Source organism: Ovis canadensis, chromosome 3 (assembly GCF_042477335.2).
Source record: "Ovis canadensis isolate MfBH-ARS-UI-01 breed Bighorn chromosome 3, ARS-UI_OviCan_v2, whole genome shotgun sequence".
NCBI classification, from domain to species: Eukaryota; Metazoa; Chordata; class Mammalia; order Artiodactyla; family Bovidae; genus Ovis; species Ovis canadensis.
Genome location: NC_091247.1, coordinates 106042647 through 106062896, shown reverse-complemented (window position 1 = coordinate 106062896; position 20250 = coordinate 106042647). Strand labels below are relative to the sequence as shown.

Here is a 20250-nt window from a genome sequence, read left to right as displayed (position 1 = left end):
AGGAAAATGCAAGAAAGAACATCCATTTGGGTTGAAATCCAGCCCCAGAGACAAGCACTGCCATGTTCATTGCCCAGCCGTTGCACAGATGGGGCCACGCCAGCTGTTGCTTCCTGGGAGCTCACCAGCGCCATGCTTCTGTGTTTCTTCCCTCCTTCCCCATCTTGACTCTGGGGTCAAACACTCAGTATAATATTTTTCAAGAAGTAGGTTTCTAGCAAGCCTTGATTAACAGCCTCAACATATGATTTCACACATATTCCTTGAGAGGCAGAATGATGAGTGTGGTTACAAACACCAGCTCGGTAGCCAAACTTCCAGGGTTTGGAGCCTGACTATACCTGTCTGAGCTGGGCAAGAAACACAAACTCTCAGTGCCTCGATTTCCTCATCTCTAAAACGGGGATTAATCACAGTGCCTACACCCTGCATTTAGGCTGGTGCTCAGCTGCGTTTTAAACAGTGCCTGGCATGTGGCAATGGTTTGGTGAGACTGTTGCCACTTAACATTAGAGCATGCTTACATAACCATGTTTCCACATCGTTAAATAGCCTTGAAAGACATCATCTCGGACTTGCTGCTGTTTCTTCCATCTTATGGATGTAAACATAATTTGTATAGCCATTCCCAACTTATGGGACAAATATACAGTGCCAACTTTTTTACAACTATATATAAAGCTCCCGTGAATGTCCTTGCAGATCAATCCAAGTTTGTGAAGAGAGGTCAAGATATGACTGGTTACTTAAAGAGCTCTAGGCCAAAAAGCAGAAAGAAAATGCATGAATATTAAGAATTTACCTGGGGTCCCACCCTGTGGAAACAACGAGTATGATGCTCAAACAAATGTCACAGATTAATGCATATATGTGGAACCCAGAAAAATGGTGCCGATAAACCTCTTTCTGGGGCAGGAACAGAAATGAAGACAGAGAGAGTGAACACGTGGATGCAGATCTGGGGTGGAGGGAAGGTGAGGCTGGAATGAACCGGCAGAGTAGCACTGATGTGACTACACCGCCATGTGTAAAGCAGACAGCTAGTGGGACGCTGCTGCATAGCACACGGAGCTCAGCTTGGCGCTCCGTGATGACCTAGCGGGGTGGGGTGGTGGCCAGGTGGGAAGGAGATCCAGGAGGGAGGGGGTAACTGTATACTTACACCTGAGTCACTTCACTGTACAGCAGCAACTAACACGACACTGTACAGTAATTATGCACCAATTAACACAAATGCTCATTCGATGTAAAGAAATAAAGAGCCAATGAACAGCAGAGTTAAGGAGCTCTTTTCTAGAATGTTCCACAAACTTTCTTGGCTTCATTGAGTCTTCACTAAAATCTTTTATTATTTTCACCTGTAGGGCCACCAGGTTTTAAAGACCATCTATCCAGGTAAAAGTCATGCACATCACCTAAGTCGCGAGAAGTGGTCATGGACAGTGGATGTGCAGACCTTTGGACAATAGTCATTATGACTCCTGGCTTTTCTCTCTTTCTGGTCACCAGCCAGCCTGTGCCTCGTGGGGCCTGGCTGGACGCTCCCCTCCAAGGAGTGTCAAAGTTGTCACTTTACACATCATTCTAAGTCTGTAGATGCTGAAGGAGGCAGTCTTAAGGTGTCCAGAGAGGGTGGTCTTGGCTTTTTGGAGTGATTTTTTTCTCTTTGCTTGAGATTCAGAGGATTTTTTTTTCCTGCTGATGGCTGGGTTTGGAGCCTCAGGGGTGAGACAGACTCTGCGTGCTGCAGAAATGGAACATTACGACTCTCAAATTCAAGGTTATTTCTTCTCAATACCCATAAAAAAGATCTGTAGAAACATCTTGGCTGAAGACATGGCTGCATGCGTGCAGCCGGCCATCCGGCAGCCAACACCTGTGATGCTGATGAGAGGCACCAGAGGGCGCCTGGGGAGGCTGCTCAAAGATGCCCTCCGGGGAGAAGACCCTCCGGACTGCCCCACCCTCACCTTCTCCAGGAGATGCCCAGAGCCAAGGGCGACCCTGTGGCAGAGGCTCGAGCATTAGACCCTCTCCAGATCCTTTTTCTCCAGGGCACTGGCCTCTGCCAGGTGCGGCTGGAAAGTGAGAAGCTGGGTGTTCCTCCCGCCGCCTGCGTGTGTGACTACAGGCCAGCGACGGACAGTTCTCTGATGCCTTTGGATGGGGCTGGTGGCCTGACCGCTGCCCATAAGGCCCTGAACACATTACATCATCTCCTTCAGCTCCAGCTTCTTCATCCATTCTCGTTGTTCGGTCACTCAGTTGTGTCTGGCTCTTTGTGAGCCCAGGAACTGCAGCATACCAGGGTTCCCTGTCCTTTACCATCTCCCAGAGTTTGCTCAAACTCATGTCCATTGAGTCGATGATGCCATCCAACTACCTCATCCTCTGTCGCCCCCTTCACCTCCTGTCCTCGATCTTTCCCAGCATCAGGGTCTTTCCCAGTGAGTTGGCTCTTTGCATTAGGTGGCCAGACTATTTGAGCTTCAGCTTCAGCATCAATCCTTCCAATGAATATTCAGGATTGTTTTCCTTTAGGATTGACAGGTTTGGTCTCCTTGTTGTCCAAAAGACTCTCAAGAGTCTTCTCCAACAGCACAGTTCGAAAGCATCAGTTCTTTGGCTCTCAGTCTTCTTTATGGTCTAATTCTCACATCCATCCATGAATACTGGAAAAACCGTAGCTTTGACTATACAGACCTTTGTCAGCAAAGCGATATCTCTGCTTTTTTAATGTGCTGTCCAGGTTTGTCATAGCTTTTCTCCCAAGGAGCAAGTGTCTTTTAATTAAAATGGGCAAAACTGGCCACCTTTTAAGTTGGCTGTGATCCTATTGAAACAAGCTGGGACCTGGGACCCTTTGCTGCAGTGATGCAATGCTTGCACCTGGATACACCTCTCCTGGAGCAATAAAATACAAAGAAACTGTATGTGGTTAAAAATAACCGCCTGCATGCGTTGGGGCAAATTGAGGACATTGAGGTAGAAAGATACCAAAAGGCCCAACTTGTAGTGAAAGTGAAAGTCGCTCAGCCAACTCTTTGGGACCCCATGAACTATACAGTCTGTGGAATCCTCCGGGCCAGAATTCTGGAGTGAGTAGCCTTTCACTTCTCCAGGGGATCTTCCCAACCCAGGGATCAAACCCAGGGATCAAACCCAGGTCTCCCGCACTGCAGGCGGATTCTTTACCAGCTGAGCCACAAGGGAAGCCCAACTTGGAGAGCTGGGAGCAAAAGCAGGGTACTGCGCATGCCCCCTGCACGCAACAAGCCACCCCTCTGGATCAACCCCTGGACACACCCCTACCCTCACCGCAAATAAGGAATCAGCTCACGCCCCGCCTTGGGGAGGGAGCAAACAAGGAAGCCTGTTGCTGGTTCTCAGCCCCCTCTGCTGCAGCTGCTGCTGCTAAGTCACTTCAGTCGTGTCTGACTCTGTGCGCTGCAGCAGGGTGCCCCATAAGGCCTTACCTGAATTTCTTGCCTGGCCTCTGATCAGTTTCTATTGATTAAAGAGGCCAAGAACTCTGGTCCGTAACACTGTATTGAAGTCTAGTGAGAACGCTTAGCAGGCCCTCGGTGAATGTTAGTTTCTTGTGCCTCATCCCAGGAAACAGTCAGCTGAGAGCGGAGGTAGCAAGCTCCACCTGGGAGGCGGGGTTTGAATGGAGGGGTTCCCAGCGTCTGGAGGTGTTTCTCTTTGAGCAGAGTCAGGTTTCCTTGTGCCCTAGGCTGGCGCTCACATGACTCGTGTGTAGGGGGGTAGCTCTTGCAGGTGGGGTTTTGACGCCCGGCCCCTGCTCACCCAGGGCTCCAGACAGCTCCATACGCCTGCGCGTTGTTTCTTCTTTGAGTCCCAGCTGTTACCTCGCTGCGAGGTCCTGAGCACCCGACTCTCGCTGGCGTAAGGGGGGGCCCCTGGGAGTCTGAGTGGGCTGGGCCCCCGCGAGCCCCCAGGGGCCCAAAACCAGAGTAGCCACAGTAGGGCAGCTGGGTGGAGGGTCTCAGCGCCCAAAAGCAGTGCTGGGCAGAGGGCAGGTGGAGGTGGGGCTGTCCCCTCTTATGCCACCTCAAGGTTCTGGTCGGACCCCGAGGGGGAAATGAATGGGGTAGATGGTCCCAGTCCTCCCCCGTCCCGCTGCCCTCCCTGGGGACGGCGTGGGGAACAGGCAACCTCATGGCAGTGAGCCTGTAGCCCCGCTTGAGGAAGGCAGCCTGGGCTTGGGGGCTGGGCCCAGCTCCCCGCAGGTGTGCCCACATGCCCTGAGCTGTGTACACAGAGTGTGGCAAGTCCAGGAGAGCTCTGGGGCCTGGCTGGTGGACGCCGGACTCGTGGCTAGTGCAGGGCCCTGCTCGCCAGAAAAGGGCCTTGACTTGTGTCTGGCATGTGCTAGACCCTCTGCTCGTGGGGGGTCCCAGACTGAGTTAGAGCTTGCTGACACAGGTTTCCAGAATTGGGGGAATGTTGTGCTGAATATTTACTTTTTAAAAGACACACACACACACAAAAGTGTATTTCTCAGGCTGTAAAAGTCAGTCTTCACAGCTATTCCTGGTGCGTAGGAGAGTGAGCTTTCTCAGTGTTTTCTCGACGTTTTCTTAAAGGAAACCTCTCACTGGTTCTCTCAGGTGTGGCACTTGGCTGCTGGGAACAGACACAGTTTATCTTACAGAGAACACTGTTTTGCAAGAGGTTTCCCACAATTATGGTCTGAGGGAGGGTCCCTGCCAGCTTGTCTTAGTCACTTGAGCTTAAGGGAAAGTTGGGTGGTTTTTTTTTTTTGGCTGTTGTTCTTTTATTCTTTCTTTCTTTCTTTTTTTTTTTTTTTTAAATCTGAAAGCAAGAGCCGTCTGGGAGCAGGCACACGTGGGTACTCACCCCCAGTCAGGGAAACAGAAGGACTGCTGACTGGCGCTCCTGTGCCCCCGAAGGTGGCTGACGGCTTTGGGTGGAATGTCACAAAGCACTCAGACTGGGGGTGAGTCAGAAATCCTTGGGTCACTTGTGGTTTTCTTCATGGTTTTGGTGTGACTTATTAACTTGTTTTTACTTCACAAGAAAAACAGGTGTTTGGGTGTCTGTTTGAAATACTGCCATCTTGCTCATGTCCCAGTCCCACGGCTGCCCCAGGTTGACACAAATAGGTAACCTGAGAACTGGGCACCACCAGCAAACCCTTTAGACAGACGGGGCGTCCCTGGGCACTGACGCTGTCTTAAACCCCAGATCCTGCGATGTTCGTGAAGGGGAAGGTGCGTTTAGAGTAACCAGTGGCTTGAGAAGTTTGCAGTGCTCACTCGTCGGATCCCCAAGGATCCCTCTGGAGCAAGTGCCCACTTTGGAAGCGTGTGCTCTGACCTTGGCCTTGATTTTCTACCTGCCACCTGATGAGCTGACAGCTCTCACCTTGAGTTCTATTGCTTTTTGGATGGAAATCAACGTAGCACATTTGTCCAAATGCTGCTCTGGGTTTTCTTTCTACCTGGCCAGACACTGTGTCATCTCCACATCTGCTGATGTCCATTTGCATGCGCTCTGCATCGGGGGTACCGGGAGACTCCCCTACTTCCACCACCTCCCCTGTTCCCAGGCTGCGGTTGCCTTCAGCTTCCCTGGGACCCTCAAGCCTGAAAGAATGGATGTGAGGCTTTCCAGCTCAGATCTTCAGAAAGGAGAACAGTTGGCTCCAATCAAGTCTGTTCTGTTCACAGACTTGTGAAGGGGAAGGGCACACCCTTCGATTCTGGGACTGGAGGTGTCTGGGATCTGATAGAAAAAGATGAGGGGCCTTAAAAAATCAAGAAGAGTTAAATGTGGCCCCAAGTGTCCTCCTTTTGCCCCATCCTCTTGTCCCTGCCTTATAGCTGATCTGTGGCCCTTAGATGTGAGATTCTGCGAGACTGGGGTTTTCATCTGCAGCTCGGAGCAGGGGTGGTTGGTCTGCCAAACCATGACCATCCAACATGTCCCTTTCCGGTATTCTGCCACCAAGCCAGGCCCCAAGGCTGTGGGGACCACGAGCAATCGTGGACATTCCTGTTGATGACAAAGAGCTTCAAAAATTTGCAGCTGGCAGGAAGAATCAGGCAGCCAGTGAGTCAGAGGCTCGGGATTGTTAGAAATAAATGTCATTTCCGAGGAAGATGGCGCTGCAGTGGGAGAAACAGCTGCTCCCAGTCGCCTTTGCTCTCTTTCTTGCTGTGTCCACAGTCCTTGAATTTGCCTGATGCATAGCAGCTGGATGACTTCATTCTTTCCTATTTGGGAGGTAAGAGGCAGTGCAGGGTGGGATGCTGGGTGCAACACAGTCTCTGTCAGGGCCATCTTTTACCTTCTTTTCCCACATAAAATTATTGAGGGGACCTGGAGGGGTGCAATCAAGAAGGTTTAAACCATCAGATTGGGGTTCCTGGGTGCCCTCCTTGGCTGGATGGACTTCCTGTGGGAGGCAGACCTGGAGCCAGGAGTGGGGAGAGGGGATGCCAGCTTGTGGATAAAGTGTTCTCCCCAGCCCTTCCTCACCAGAGGGTGAAACTTCATCAGGTTGAAGCCCAGTGCCGGCCGGAAGCTGCCTTTGCAGCAAATGAGAGATTCCTTCTGTCTCTGAAATTCTCATGCTCGGGGGAGCTGTCCCTCCAAGGCCTGTGGTCAGGAGAGGGGACTGTGTGTTGAGGGTGTGTGGGGAGGGGCAGAGGCTCATCCACCAGGTAAGGAAGCCAGAACGAGCTACAGTGCAAAAGGCCTTTGGAAAGACTGGAGATTTCTCAGGTGCTGGGGACCCGGTAGATTTCCAAGTTGTGGGTGAGGCTGCTGAGTGAGACTTCTGCCCCACAGACCACACTCATCTAGTGCAGAGATGGTCTGCTAGTCTCTGGCCACTCAGGAGGTGTTTGTCATGCTAGTGGGGACCATGAAAACCCTGAAACCCAAAGGCTCAGGCCCAGAGGTGGACAAGAGTCTTAAAATGCGCAAGAGTGCCTCCCAAGTTTTTCTTTGATTTGACTGGCATTGACGGAGCACCTGTTATACCAGGGGAACTGCACGTGTGTGCGTGCTCAGTTCTGTGCTGTCCGACTCTTTGTGACCCTATGGACTGTAGCCCGCCAGGTTCCTCTGTCCATGAGATTCTCCAGGCAAGAATACTGGAATGGGTTGCCATGCTCCTCCAGGGAATCTTCCTGACACAGGGATCCAACCTCATCTCCTGCAGCTCCTGCATTGCAAGCGGCTTCTTCACCACTGAGCCACTGGGGATGCTCAAGGGGAGCTGCACCAGCCTCCAGAGGGTGTTGCTGCCGCTGGTAACACATGAGATGGAAAGTCGAATGGGAGCTGCTGTCATATTCCCCAGGGCCCAGAGGCGTTCCTGGAGAAATGGGGGAGGAAGTGGTCCTCAGAAACGGCCAATATTTAAAAAATCCTATTCTTTTGGATTTTTTTTCCATCTGGCAGCAACTCTAGGAACACAGGGACTCCAATCTGCTTGTTTGGCACTTACCTGCCCAGCCTGACCTTCTCATCTAAGACCAGACTTGAACACAAAGCCTCGAGGGTTGGTGCCCAGAAATGGGGCAGAAGGAGGGGAGCCTCCAGGGGAGTGCCAAGCCCCTTTCTCCGGTGTCTTACTGGCTTCCAAGAAAACCAAGGTGTGTCTGGTTGAGCTTGGCTGTGTGTTCTCCATGAATCCTCCCCCTCCCGGGGCTGGGCAGCACATTCCCTCCACCCCCATCCCCACCATGTCCAGTGCCTCCGTCTTCCTCCCCAGTCAGTGTTCCACCAGGATGAGCGCTCACTTTGTGCAAAGCAGTGTGTGGCCGGGGGAGAGGTGAGCCACGTCTGACCTGGCCTCAGAGAGAACGGGGACCAGTGGGCCCTGCTCAGACGCTCCCAGCTCGAGCCAGTGTCCCCTCTCTGAGCAGGTCTTGGGTTGTGGACACATGGGGCACATTCTTCACTATCTGGGTCTCTCTTGTGAGCATCAGTGAGCTCAGAGTGCGCTGTAAAAACAACTTTAACACAGACGCCTTGTGGGGAATGGTGGACCAGTTGTACCCCGGATCCTTTAAGATGACGTCTGATGTATGCATGCACGCTCAGTCGTGTTTGACTCTGCGACCCCGTGGACTGCAGCCCGCCAGGCTCATCTGTCCATGCAGTTCTTCGGGCAAGAACACTGGAGTGAGCTGCTAATTCTTCCTCCAGGGGATCTTCCTGACCCAGGGATTGAACCCACGTCTCCTGCTTCTCCTGCATGGGCAGGTGGATTCTTTACCACCAAGCCACCTGGGACGTTAATATGACGTTTAGGTGGGAATTTTCTTCCCCTCTTCTCAAGGTCACCTTGAGGGGAGGAACTTCTTCCCCGCTTCCTGGAGGATTGGGTTGAACCCTTTGTTTTTCTCCATCCAACTTGCTGACCTGAACCCAGAGACTGGCCGAGTCATGTCTGAGTGGGGAGGCCGGCGAGAGCCCGACAGGCCTGGGGCCACGCGTGCCAGGAAAGTGGCCGCCGCGTTGTTCTCGATGATGCTCTCGTGACCCGCGCGCCCGCCTCCTGAGTCTCACCCCTTAGAAGGAGGGGCCAAGGCCACTCTGTTCTCTTTCTGGAGGGCATGCACAACGGGAGGAGAACCGGTCTCTCTTGACAGCCACCTGGGGACTTAGGGGCCAGCGCTTAGCTGACCCAACTCTCCCTTGACCTTCACTTGGGTGGTCATGCTGGGACTCTCCAGTTGGGCCTCTGGGATCAACCAATTCCCTGATCCAGCCTTTGCACAGAGCTTTGAGCTTTGTGAGTTCTGGGTTATTTTGTCTTCATTTTCAAGTTTCTTTCAGGGAAATTCTTGAGCACTGACTATTCACAAATACTCTTCAAAGTGGCAACACTCATCAGAGAGCTTGTCCTCCATGTCCTTGTTGTCGTGACACTTCATGAGCCGCATCGGCCCCCTTGGCCATTCTCCACGATGTCTGGGGCCTCAGCTGGGGATACAGACAGGCTGAGACCTAGAACCATCCAAAGGCTTGCCTGTGTTTGCGGCGGCTGCTGCTGTCAGGTGGGACTTTCAGCCAGAACCCTATGCATGGCCTGAGCATCGCCTCAGCATGGGGGCCTCAGTGAGGTCATCCTGCTCAGGGATCCCAGCTGCAGGTAGAAATGGCCTCAGATTCTATGAGCTAGCTTTGGAAACCACGTGCGACACTTTTGCTACACTCTTGACGGTAAACAAGTTCCCGGCTGGTCGGGATCAAGGCAAGAGGACTTAGATCCCACCTCTTGGTGAAGAATGCCAGGTTCAGGGACAGCAGGTAAGATTGGAGGTATTCTTGTGACCACTTTCTGGAAACACAAGCGTCCTGTTTTACTGGAAGATATGAGATGGAGAACAATGGAAGCTGGAGGAAGTTTCTCAGGAACAGCCAGCAATGGAGAGGGGTGGGTTTCTGCTACACTGGACCAGGAAGTACCTGTGCAGGACAGGGGCGCAGGGACCCTCGCTGTGGGACACTGCTTGCTGACTCCATACACTGATCTGAGCCCTTTTATTTTTTGAATAGCTTTATTCATTTATTTATTTGTGGTTTTGCTGGGTCTCCCTCGCTTGCAGGCTTTTCTCCAGTTGTGGTGAGCGGGGCCGTTCTGTAGTTGTGGCACACAGGCTCTAGGGCCTGAGAGCTTCCGTAATTGCAGCTCCCAGGCTCCAGAGCACAGGCTCAGTGGTTGTGGTGCATGAGCCTAGTTGCTCTGTGGCGTGTGGGATCTTCCCAGATAGGGATCTAACCCATGTCTCCTGGACTGGCAGGTGCACTCTTTACCACGGAGCCACCTTGAACCTAAGCTCTCCCAGTAAGTAGCTGTCATTTGTCCTCTTGTCATTCATTTTGGGCTAAAAATGCTGCCATGAAGGAGTGGTGACCGTTCTCTATCAAAGTGCTCTGTGTAGGGCTGCAAACTAGTACATGCGCAATAAACAAGGTTGTTGTTACACCCGACTTTCTCATAACCTTTACTGAGGGCCCCATACAGCGGACTACGGGGTCCTTTCTCTTCTTCAGACCTATCTGAAGATGGACTCTATATGGGCAGAAGATTTCTACCTGACTACTGCCCTGAAGGTTTAAAAGTCTACCTTCACCCTTTCCAGATTAAGGTTCTAAGTGGTAAGGAGGTTTGGGATAATAATTTGATTATTGCAGTATTTGTTCAAATGGATAGGAAACTGCCTTATTTTTTTTTCATTGAAGTATAGTTGATTTGAAGTATAGTCAAATTGATGCTTTCGACTTTTGGCCACTTAATGCGAAGAGTTGACTCACTGGAAAAGACCCTGATGCTGGGAAAGACTGAGGGAAGGAGGAGAAGGGGGTGGCAGAGGATGAGATGGTTGGATGGCATCACCAACTCAATGGACATGAGTTTGAGCAAATTCCAGGAGATAGTGAAGGACAGGGAAGCCTGGTGTGCTGCAGTCCATGGGGTCGCAAAGAGTCAGACAGGACTCAGTGACTAAAGAACAGCAACAACAAATAGTTGATTTACAATGTTGTAAGTTAGTGTAGTTACATATATATATAATATAAATATTATATATTTATTTTCAAATTTTTTCCATTATAGTTTATTACAAGATATTGAATGTAGTTCCCTGTGCTATACAGTAGGACCTTGTTGTTCATCTGTTTTATACATAGTAGTATGTATCTGCTAATCCCAAATTTATCCCTCCCTGAACTTTCCCCTTTGGTAGCCATAAATCTGTTTGCTCTGTCTGCCAGTTTGAATGCCAACATCAAGTAAGCAGATGGTCCTGGCAATGTTTGCAGCCATTAAAAATCATGTTTTCCAAGAATATGTAATGACAGAGGGAAATATGATCTCATGTTAAGTGAATTGCTTCAATATTCCGAACTGTGTACCCAGCATGGTCTGGTGAGTCAGCTGTAATAACCACAGGCAGGGTGAGGGGCCAGCCAAACCCTGCTTATTCACTCTCATGGGAGGGGAGGTGGGAAGGAGCGCTCAAGAGAAGGTGCCTCTTCTGGTGGGGTGCTCAGTTAAAACCTGGCCAACAGGGTCGGAGGGGAATGAAGATCTTGCTGGGCAAGAGGGATGGGGAGAAAGGCCTGGGGCGCCACGGACAGAGCTCCTCTCTGTGGCTGTGTCCCATAAGCCAGTCTGGTCCTGTCACCCCAGACCTGGCCTACCCCTTTGACTGGACTCCGTTGATTGTGAACCTCTTGTTTGGTAGGTCCTTTAGATTCTCCTAAGGTCCTGTCTAGATGGTTCTTATTTTGACTTGACTTTATTTTTTAGCTGCTATTTTTTTTTTGTTGCTCTATGAGGCTTGCAGGATCTTAGTTCCCTGACCAAGAATCGAACCTGGGCCCACAACAGTGAAAGCGCTAAGTCCTAATGTTGCAGTGAAAAGGAAAGAAGAGGAATGAGTTTTTCTCTTTCCCTTTCCTGAGAACAAAGAACATAAAGAGAACAGTGAGCAGGCCTGAATATTCCTAGTTTTTTTTCACTTTAACTGTTCCTAACTCTGAATGTGTCTAACTAAGTTTGCTTTTCTGCCCCCTAATTCTGCAAGAGCTACAGTTCACATTTTCCTCCTTTGACCCTTCACTAAAATCACCCTATATCTGGTATTTAGCCCTACAACACCCTTCCCCGTGTAGTTACATAGCGGAAGGAAGACTGCAGAGCCACCGAACAGCCGTAGTCAGTTACTGGGTTACTGATGCCAGTTCAACACTGTCTTTGAAACAACGAAAGAGGAAGAAATCAAGACCCTATCACCTTTGTCCCTCATTACTCCTGACTGCAAGCCCTTGCCTTATGTGAGCCTCTAGAGTCCTCATGGAGGGAGGGCACAGTTCTTGAGGCATGAGCCTAATGTGTTCCCCGCTCCACCTGCTGGGAATTAAAGCCAGCTTTTTATTTTCTAAACTCTGTCTCCATGTTTTTAATTCAGTTTTGGTGGGCAGAGAAGGTCAAGATTTTGGCCAGCAACACTAACCATTGGACTGCCAGAGAATTCCCTTATTTTGATTGTTGAAGACTTTTTCAAAAGCAATGTGAATTCAGTCTAGTCCCATAACCAGAGGATCAGCTTCAGTGAATCTATGGGGCTTCAAAAATAAGTTGCACATGTATTTTTCAGTTATCACTATTAATAGTTATAAATAACTTGCTTGGGAAGGCTTGTTCATCTCTGGGGCTTACTATGGTCATATGAAAGGAATACGTGGACACAGATTGGGTGGCCTTTGAAGACTATGACATTGACTTATTTATAGCTGTTGGCTTAGATAGAAATGTAAAGAAAGGAAATTGTCTTAAAAGGTGAACAAATGGAAAAGAACAATTACTGGTTCAGAAGGACCACTTGGGAGGTCCACTGGCCCATCATGGCAGCTGCTGCAAGCCCAAGAGCATGTAAGAGGCGGGTGAGAAGGAAGTGGGCAGTTCAGGCTTCAGGAGCCTCACAGTTGGGGTTTGTTCACCTCGGTGGCTTCTTGGTATTCAGCAGAGGGCATCCTAAGCCTTGCTGCCTTCCTGGCTCCCTCCCATAGGTGTGAACAGGCATCACTTCATTCACTGGTACTTGTCTAAATTCCTTCTGAAGGAAAAGTTTTGGACATTCTTGTAAAAAAAAAAAAAAACAGGAAAAAGATTTTTAAAAGCATGTGTCAATTCAGTGGAATACATGTTTACTATTGAAAATCTGCATATTGACTCTGCTATAAATCCTCTGGTTCTTTCTTTTCGAAACATTTTTTATTCTGAAATCATTGTAGATTCACAGGACATTGCATAGATGGTGCAGAGAAGCCCTGTGTACCCGCCATCACTTAGGCCACCAGTGAAAACTTACATAATTACGGTCCAGAATCAAAACCAGGAAACTGGCCTTGGCACAAGGTGTGTGTACAGTTTTTTGCCAGGTTGTAACAGGTGTAGCTGCCTGAAAGCACTGCTGCCGTCCAGGTACAGGACTGCTCCTGTAAACACTCCCTCGTGTTTCCCTGACAGTCACCCCTTCTCTCTCCCCAACCACTAATTTGTTTTCCATGTCTATATTTTGGTTATTTAGAAGATGCTATGTAAATAGAGTCATATAGTATGTGGCCTTTTGAGACTATTTTATTTTCGTTCAGCAGAATTCCCCTGAGACCTGCGCAAGCTCTATCAACATCTGTTCCTTTTATCACTGAGTAGTACTCCACTGTAATGTTAATTTCATGTGTTAACTTAGTTACATCGTGGTTCCCAGGTATTTGGCCAAACATTATTCTGTTTTGTTCCTGCAAAGATATTTTTTAAGAGGAGATTAACATTTAAATCAGTAGAATTTGTAAATAAGTAATTGATGGACTCGGTAGAAAGAAACCTGACTTCTCCCAAGGAAGACGGAAACTTTCAGCAGACTGACTTCAGATTTGACCTACCACATTTACTCTTCCCTGAGTCTCCAGCTTGCTCATCTATTCTGAAGATTTCAGTCTCCACAATTATACAAGCCAATTTCTTAAAATCTATCTATCTATCATCTGTCTAACTCTGGAGATGCTTGCTAGTACATTCATAGTATGGTCGTATCAGTATGTTTAACCATTCATCCATTCATTAAAGGACATTTTGATTGTTTCCAGCTTAGGGATACTATAAAAGAAATAAGGCAACAGTAAAAATTTGTATAAAAGTTTTTGTGTGGACATAGGTTTTTACTTATCTGAGATAAATGCTCAGGACGGCAGTGGCTGTGCTATTCTATAGTCCCAGCAACAGAGGATGAGAGATCCAGTTCCTCAGAACCCTCACCAGCATTTGGTATGGCCATTGTTTTCATTTTAGCTGTTCTGATAGGTGTGTAGTGATGTCTCATCGTGGTCTTGATTTGCGCTTACTGATCATCTCTTTATGTCCTTACTTGCCATTGTGTATCCTCTTTAGTGACTTTGCCTGTGTTCTAGGTATGAGTCCTTGGTCAGATATAGGATTCTTCAAGTAAGTTCTCCAAGTCTGTGGTAGGCATAATCTCAAAGATTTCCCCGCCAAGATTCCTGTTCCCTGACTATTCAGTCAAACATTAGATACTGCTGTGAAGGGGGTTTTCAGAGGCAATTAAGATTACTAAGTGAGTGATTTTCAAACAGGGAAATTATCATTAGTTATCTGGCTCAATATAAGTATGTGCTTGCATGGATGCTAAGTTGCTTTAGTCATGATGGGCTCAATAAAGGACAGAAACAGGATGGACCAACAGAAGCAGAAGATATTAAGAAGAGGTGGCAAGAATACACAGAAGAACTATGCAAAAAAGATCTTCAGGACCCAGATAATCACAATGGTGTGATCACTCACCTAGAGCCAGACATCCTGGAATGTGAAGTCAAGTGGGCCTTAGGAAGTATCACTAAGAACAAAGCTAGTGGAGATGATGGAATTCCAGTTGAGCTATTTCAAATCCTGAAAGATGATGCTGTGAAAGTGCTACAGTCAATCTGCCAGCAAATTTGGAAAACTCAGCAGTGGCTACAGGACTGGAAAAGGTCAGTTTTCATTCCAATCCCAAAGAAAGGCAATGCCAAAGAATGCTCAAACTACCGCACAATTGCACTCATCTCACACGCTAGTAAAGAAATGCTTAAAATTCTCCAAGCCAGGCTTCAACACTACGTGAACCGTGAACTTCCAGATGTTCAAGCTGGTTTTAGAAAAGGCAGAGGAACCAGAGATCAAATTGCCAACATCCGCTGGATCATGGAAAAAGCAAGAGAGTTCCAGAAAAACATTGATTTCTGCTTTATTGACTATGCCAAAGCCTTTGACTGTGTGGATCACAATAAACTGTGGAAAATTCTGAAAGAGATGGGCATACCAGACGACCTGACCTGCCTCTTGAGAAACCTGTATGCAGGTCAGGAAGCAACAGTCAGAACTGGACATGGAACAACAGACTGGTTCCAAATAGGAAAAAAGTATAGTACGTCAAGGCTGTATATTGTCACCCTGCTTATTTAACTTCTATGCAGAGTACATCATGAGAAACGCTGGGCTGGAAGAAGCACAAGCTGGAATCAAGATTGCTGGGAGAAATATCAATAACCTCAGATATGCAGATAACATCACCATTATGGCAGAAAGTGAAGAGGACCTAAAAAGCCTCTTGATGAAAGTGAAAGAGGAGAGTGAAAAAGCTGGCTTAAAGCTCAACATTCAGAAAATGAAGATCATGGCATCTGGTCCTATAACTTCATGGGAAATAGATGGGGAAACAGTGAAAACAGTGTCAGACTTTATTTTTGGGGGGCTCCAAAATCACTGCAGATGGTGATTGCAGCCAAGAAATTAAAAGACACTTCCTCCTTGGAAGGAAAGTTATGACCAACCTAGATAGCATATTCAAAACCAGAGACATACTTTGTCAACAAAGGTCCATCTAGTCAAGGCTATGGTTTTTCTAGTGGTCATGTATGGATGTGAGAGTTGGACTGTGAAGAAAGCTGAGCGCTGAAGAATTGATGCTTTTGAAGTGTGGTGTTGGAGAAGACTCTTGAGAGTCTCTTGGACTGCAAGGAGATCCAACCAGTCCATTCTAAAGGAGATCAGCCCTGGGTGTTCTTTGGAAGGAATGATGCTAAAGCTGAAACTCCAGTACTTTGGCCACCTCATGAGAAGAGCTGGCTCGTTGGAAAAGACTCTGATGCTGGGAGGGATTGGGGGCAGGAGGAGAAGGGGATGACAGAGGATGAGGTGGCTGGATGGCATCACCGACTCGATGGACATGGGTTTGGGTGGACTCCGGGAGTTGGTGATGGACAGGGAGGCCTGGCGTGCTGCAATTCATGGGGTCGCGAAGAGTCGGACATGACTGAGCGACTGAACTGAACTGAACTGAAGAAGAAAGAATTTCCTCAACTTGACGAGCAACATCAACCGAGAGCTATATGTAGCTAGCACCAAACTTGATGCAAGAGTGCTTTCCACCTAAGACCAAGAACGAGATAAGAATGTCTACTCTTACTATTATTAGCAACATAGTCCCGGAAGTTCTCCATGGAGAGGGAAATGGAAACCTACTCCAGTATTCTCGCCTGGAAAATCCCAGGGACAGCAAAGCCTGGAGGGCTGTAGTCCACGGGGTTGCAAAAGGGTCAGACACTTTCATCAAGAGGCTTTTTAGTTCCTCTTCACTTTCTGCCATAAGGGTGGTGTCATATGCATATCTAAGGTGATTGCTGTTTCTCCCGGCAATCTTGATTCCAGCTTGTGCTTCCTCCAGCCCAGCATTTCTCATGATGTACTCTGCATAGAAGTTAAATAAGCAGGGTGACAATATACAGCCTTGACATACTATACTTCTTTTCCTATTTGGAACCAGTCTGTTGTTCCATGTCCAGTTCTAACTGTTGCTTCCTGACCTGCATACAGGTTTCTCAAGAGGCAGGTCAGGTCGTCTGGTATGCCCATCTCTTTCAGAATTTTCCACAATTTATTGTGATCCACACAGTCAAAGGCTCTGACATAGTCAATAAAGCAGAAATCGATGTTTTTCTGGAACTCTCTTGCTTTTTCCATGATCCAGCGGATGTTGGCAACTTGATCTCTGGTTCCTCTGCCTTTTCTAAAACCAGCTTGAACATCTGGAATTTCACAGTTCATGTAATGCTGAAGCCTGGCTTGGAGAATTTTAAGCATTTCTTTACTAGCGTGTGAGATGAATGCAATTGTGCAGTAGTTTGAGCATTCTTTGGCATTGCCTTTCTTTGGGATTGGAATGAAAACTGACCTTTTCCAGTCCTGTGGCCACTGCTGAATTTTCCAAATTTGCTGGCAGATTGACTGTAGCACTTTCACAGCATCCTCTTTCAGGATTTGAAATAGCTCAACTGGAATTCCATCACCTCCACTAGCTTTGTTCATAGTGATGCTTTCTAAGGCCCATTTGACTTCACATTCCAGGATGTCTGGCTCTAGGTGAGTGATCACACCATCGTGATTATCTTGGTCGTGAAGATCTTTTTTGTACAGTTCTGTGTATTCTTGCCACCTCTTCTTAATATCTTCTGCTTCTGTTGGTCCATCCTGTTTCTGTCCTTTATCAAGCCCACGGTTGCATGAAATGTTCCCTTGGTATATCTAATTTTCTTGAAGAGATCTCTAGTCTTTCCTATTCTGTTGTTTTCCTCTATTTCTTTGCATTGATCGCTGAGGAAGGCTTTCTTATCTCTTCTTTCTATTCTTTGGAACTCTGCATTTAGATGCTTATATCTTTCCTTTTCTCCTTTGCTTTTCACTTCTCTTCTTTTCACAGCTATTTGTAAAGCCTCCTTAGACAGCCATTTTGCTTTTTGCATTTCTTTTCCATGGGGATGGTCTTGATCCCTGCCTCCTGTACAGTGTCACAAACCTCAGTCCATAGTTCATCAGGCACTCTGTCTATCAGATATAGGCCCCTAAATCTATTTCTCACTTCCACTGTATGATCATAAGGGGTTTGATTTAGTTCATACCTGACTGGTCTAGTGGTTTTCGCTACTTTCTTCCATTTAAGTCTGAATTTGGCAATAAGGAGCTCATGATCTGAGCCACAGTCAGCTCCTGGTCTTGTTTTTGTTGACTCTATAGAGCTTCTCCATCTTTTGCTGCAAAGAATATAATCAATCTCATTTCGGTGTTGACCATCTGGTGATGTCCATGTGTAGAGTCTTCTCTTGTGTTGTTGGAAGAGGGTGTTGGCTATGACCAGTGCATTTTCTTGGCAAAACTCTATTAGTCTTTGCCCTGCTTCATTCTGTATTCCAAGGCCAAATTTGCCTGTTACTCCAGGTGTTTCTTGACTTCCTACTTTTGCATTCCAGTCCCCTATAATGAAAAGGACATCTTTTTTGGGTGTTAGCTCTAAAAGGTCTTGTAGGTCTTCATAGCACTGTTCAACTTCAGCTTCTTCAGCATTACTTGTGGGGCATAGACTTGGATTACTGTGATATTGAATGGTTTGCCTTGGAAACGAACAGAGATCATTCTGTCGCTTTTGAGATTGCATCCAAGTACTGCATTTCTGACTCTTTTGTTGACCATGTTGGCTACTGCATTTCTTCTAAGGGATTCCGGCCCGCAGTAGTATATATAACGGTCATCTGAGTTAAATTCACCCATTCCAGTCCATTTTAGTTCGCTGATTCCTAGAATGTCGACGTTCACTCTTGCTCAGTCACTTGAAGTGAAGTGAAGTCGCTCAGTTGTGCCTGACTCTTTGCGACCCCGTGGACTGTAGCCCACCAGGCTCCCCCATCCATGGGATTCTCCAGGCAAGAACACTGGAGTGGATTGCCATTTCCTTCATCAGGGGATCTTCCTGACCCAGAAGACAGACTTAAATAGCAGGTACTTAGCATGCAAGTTAAAACAAAGCTTTCCAATTTCAAAGCCCCAATAATGGTCACTTATGCAAGGCTCATAAATTGGCGCCGTACCCCACAGATACTGTTTTTGTCTCTTGCATACCTTTTGTAACTTCTTTGAATCTCTCTGAGCATTCTCTCCGAGTGGTACTTTTCCAAATAACTTCCACCCCAAGTCATTTTGTTAGTCAAGTCTTGAGTCGCTTAGTCGTGTCCAAATCTTTGAGACCCCATGGACTGTAGCCTGCCAGGCTCCTCTGTCCATGGGGATTCTCCAGGCAAGAAAACTGGAGTGGCTTGCCAGCCCTCCGCCAAGGAATCTTGTAGTTACTAATTTTCAAGGAATTTGTTAATTTCATCTAAATTGTCAAATTTATGTATGCATGTAGTGTTTTTCCTAGTATTTCCTTATTAACCATGTGATGTCTGTTATATTTGTTGCTTTATCCCATTTCATTGTTGAAACTGGTAATTTGTATCTTCTTTTTTGCCAGTCTTGCCAGAGGTTTGTGAATTTTATTGATTTTTTCAAATAACCAATTTTTTCATTCATTGATTTTCTCTGTTAACCGGTTTCAATTTTAGTGATTTCTGCTTTTCTGATTTCTGGTACCCCTAATATACCTCCCCAGCCCTACCCACCTCCCCACCCCAGCCCCCAACCCCTCCACCCCTCCACCCCCCCTCCTGTTTTCCCCCTCCCCCCCCAAGGCACAGGAGAGATCTGAATCGGGGTCATTGAGGTGAAAGTGGAGAAGTGGGTGGGGGTGAGGAAGTCATTTGTCTTCTTCTCTACATTTGGAAAGCTGCTGGCAGGAGCAGTGGGTAGGCAACAGGGTACAGCCCAAGGAATGGAGAGGGCTGTTCCAGAAGGCCTTGTGCATTTGCTCTCCTTCTGTCTGCAGGATGCACGTGGAGTGAGCTGGAGGCCACGAGAGGACAGACCACACCAGGCTCTGTGGAATGGAATCCTGAATCCAGCGGCGCTCTGGGCGCTGGAGAACACAGTCCCTTTAAACCGTGTAACCCCATCACAGAGAAATGGAAGAAGAAATTGAGTCTCTGTTGGCCTCTGGATCTTGGAGTATGCCCTTCCCACTTTTATCACTAACCTGGAGAATTCTGGAGACACTTCGTTTGCATTTAAAGGAATGTTTGCATAGGAGGAGTCTTTCTGAAATTGTTTGCATCTGGGGATTCAAATTGCCTAATTGGGTCCAGGAGTACTTTCTTATTTGTGCGGTGAGGTGGCCTGGATGGAGCCCACCTGACCTCCTGCCCTGAAGTGGGATTCGTCTGCTCAGGTTGTCAAGGGTGTGGGAGGGGATGGTGAGCATTGCCTGTAGCACAGCAGGGCACTCCAGCTACTCAGGAAGTCCCAGGCTGCCTTTCCATGTAACTGCGCCAAGGGAAAGCTTCCCAGACCTTTTGGAGTTCAAACAGCTCTTGTAAAATGGCATTTTGATGAGCTGAGCATAAATGAATTGGAAATGTTCAGATAATGTTTCCCCAGGGTTTAAAAACCAAGGAGAAACGTGCTTGGCAAAGGGTCTAAGGGGCTGGGCCAAGAGTTTGAAAAGTGATTTGAGATGCTGTGATGAACCCAAATTACCACCAGTTTCTCCCATCTTTGCTGGTGCAGAGGGCCTGGGGGAAGGGGCCTCAGGCAGGAGGAAAGAGCTCCTTTCTCCACCAGGGGGGAGGGAGAGCAGCTTTGACACCATGGTCATCTAAAGTGGGGCTTTCTCTATGGGCTGAGTTTACTATCAGATCTGTCTAGCCATCTCTCCATCCATTATTCCATCCATCCTTCCATCCATCTATCCATCATTC

General features: G+C 47.7%; 1 long non-coding RNA gene across 1 annotated transcript; it reads left to right on the top strand.

The window, feature by feature from the left end:
• The first annotated feature begins 4864 nt into the window (after positions 1-4864).
• LOC138437178 (uncharacterized) lies at positions 4865-19580 on the top strand. The gene is made up of 3 exons (XR_011255805.1): positions 4865-6274; positions 7217-7652; positions 19323-19580. It is a non-coding gene; the product is annotated as an uncharacterized lncRNA (long non-coding RNA).
• Positions 19581-20250: the final 670 nt, after the last annotated feature.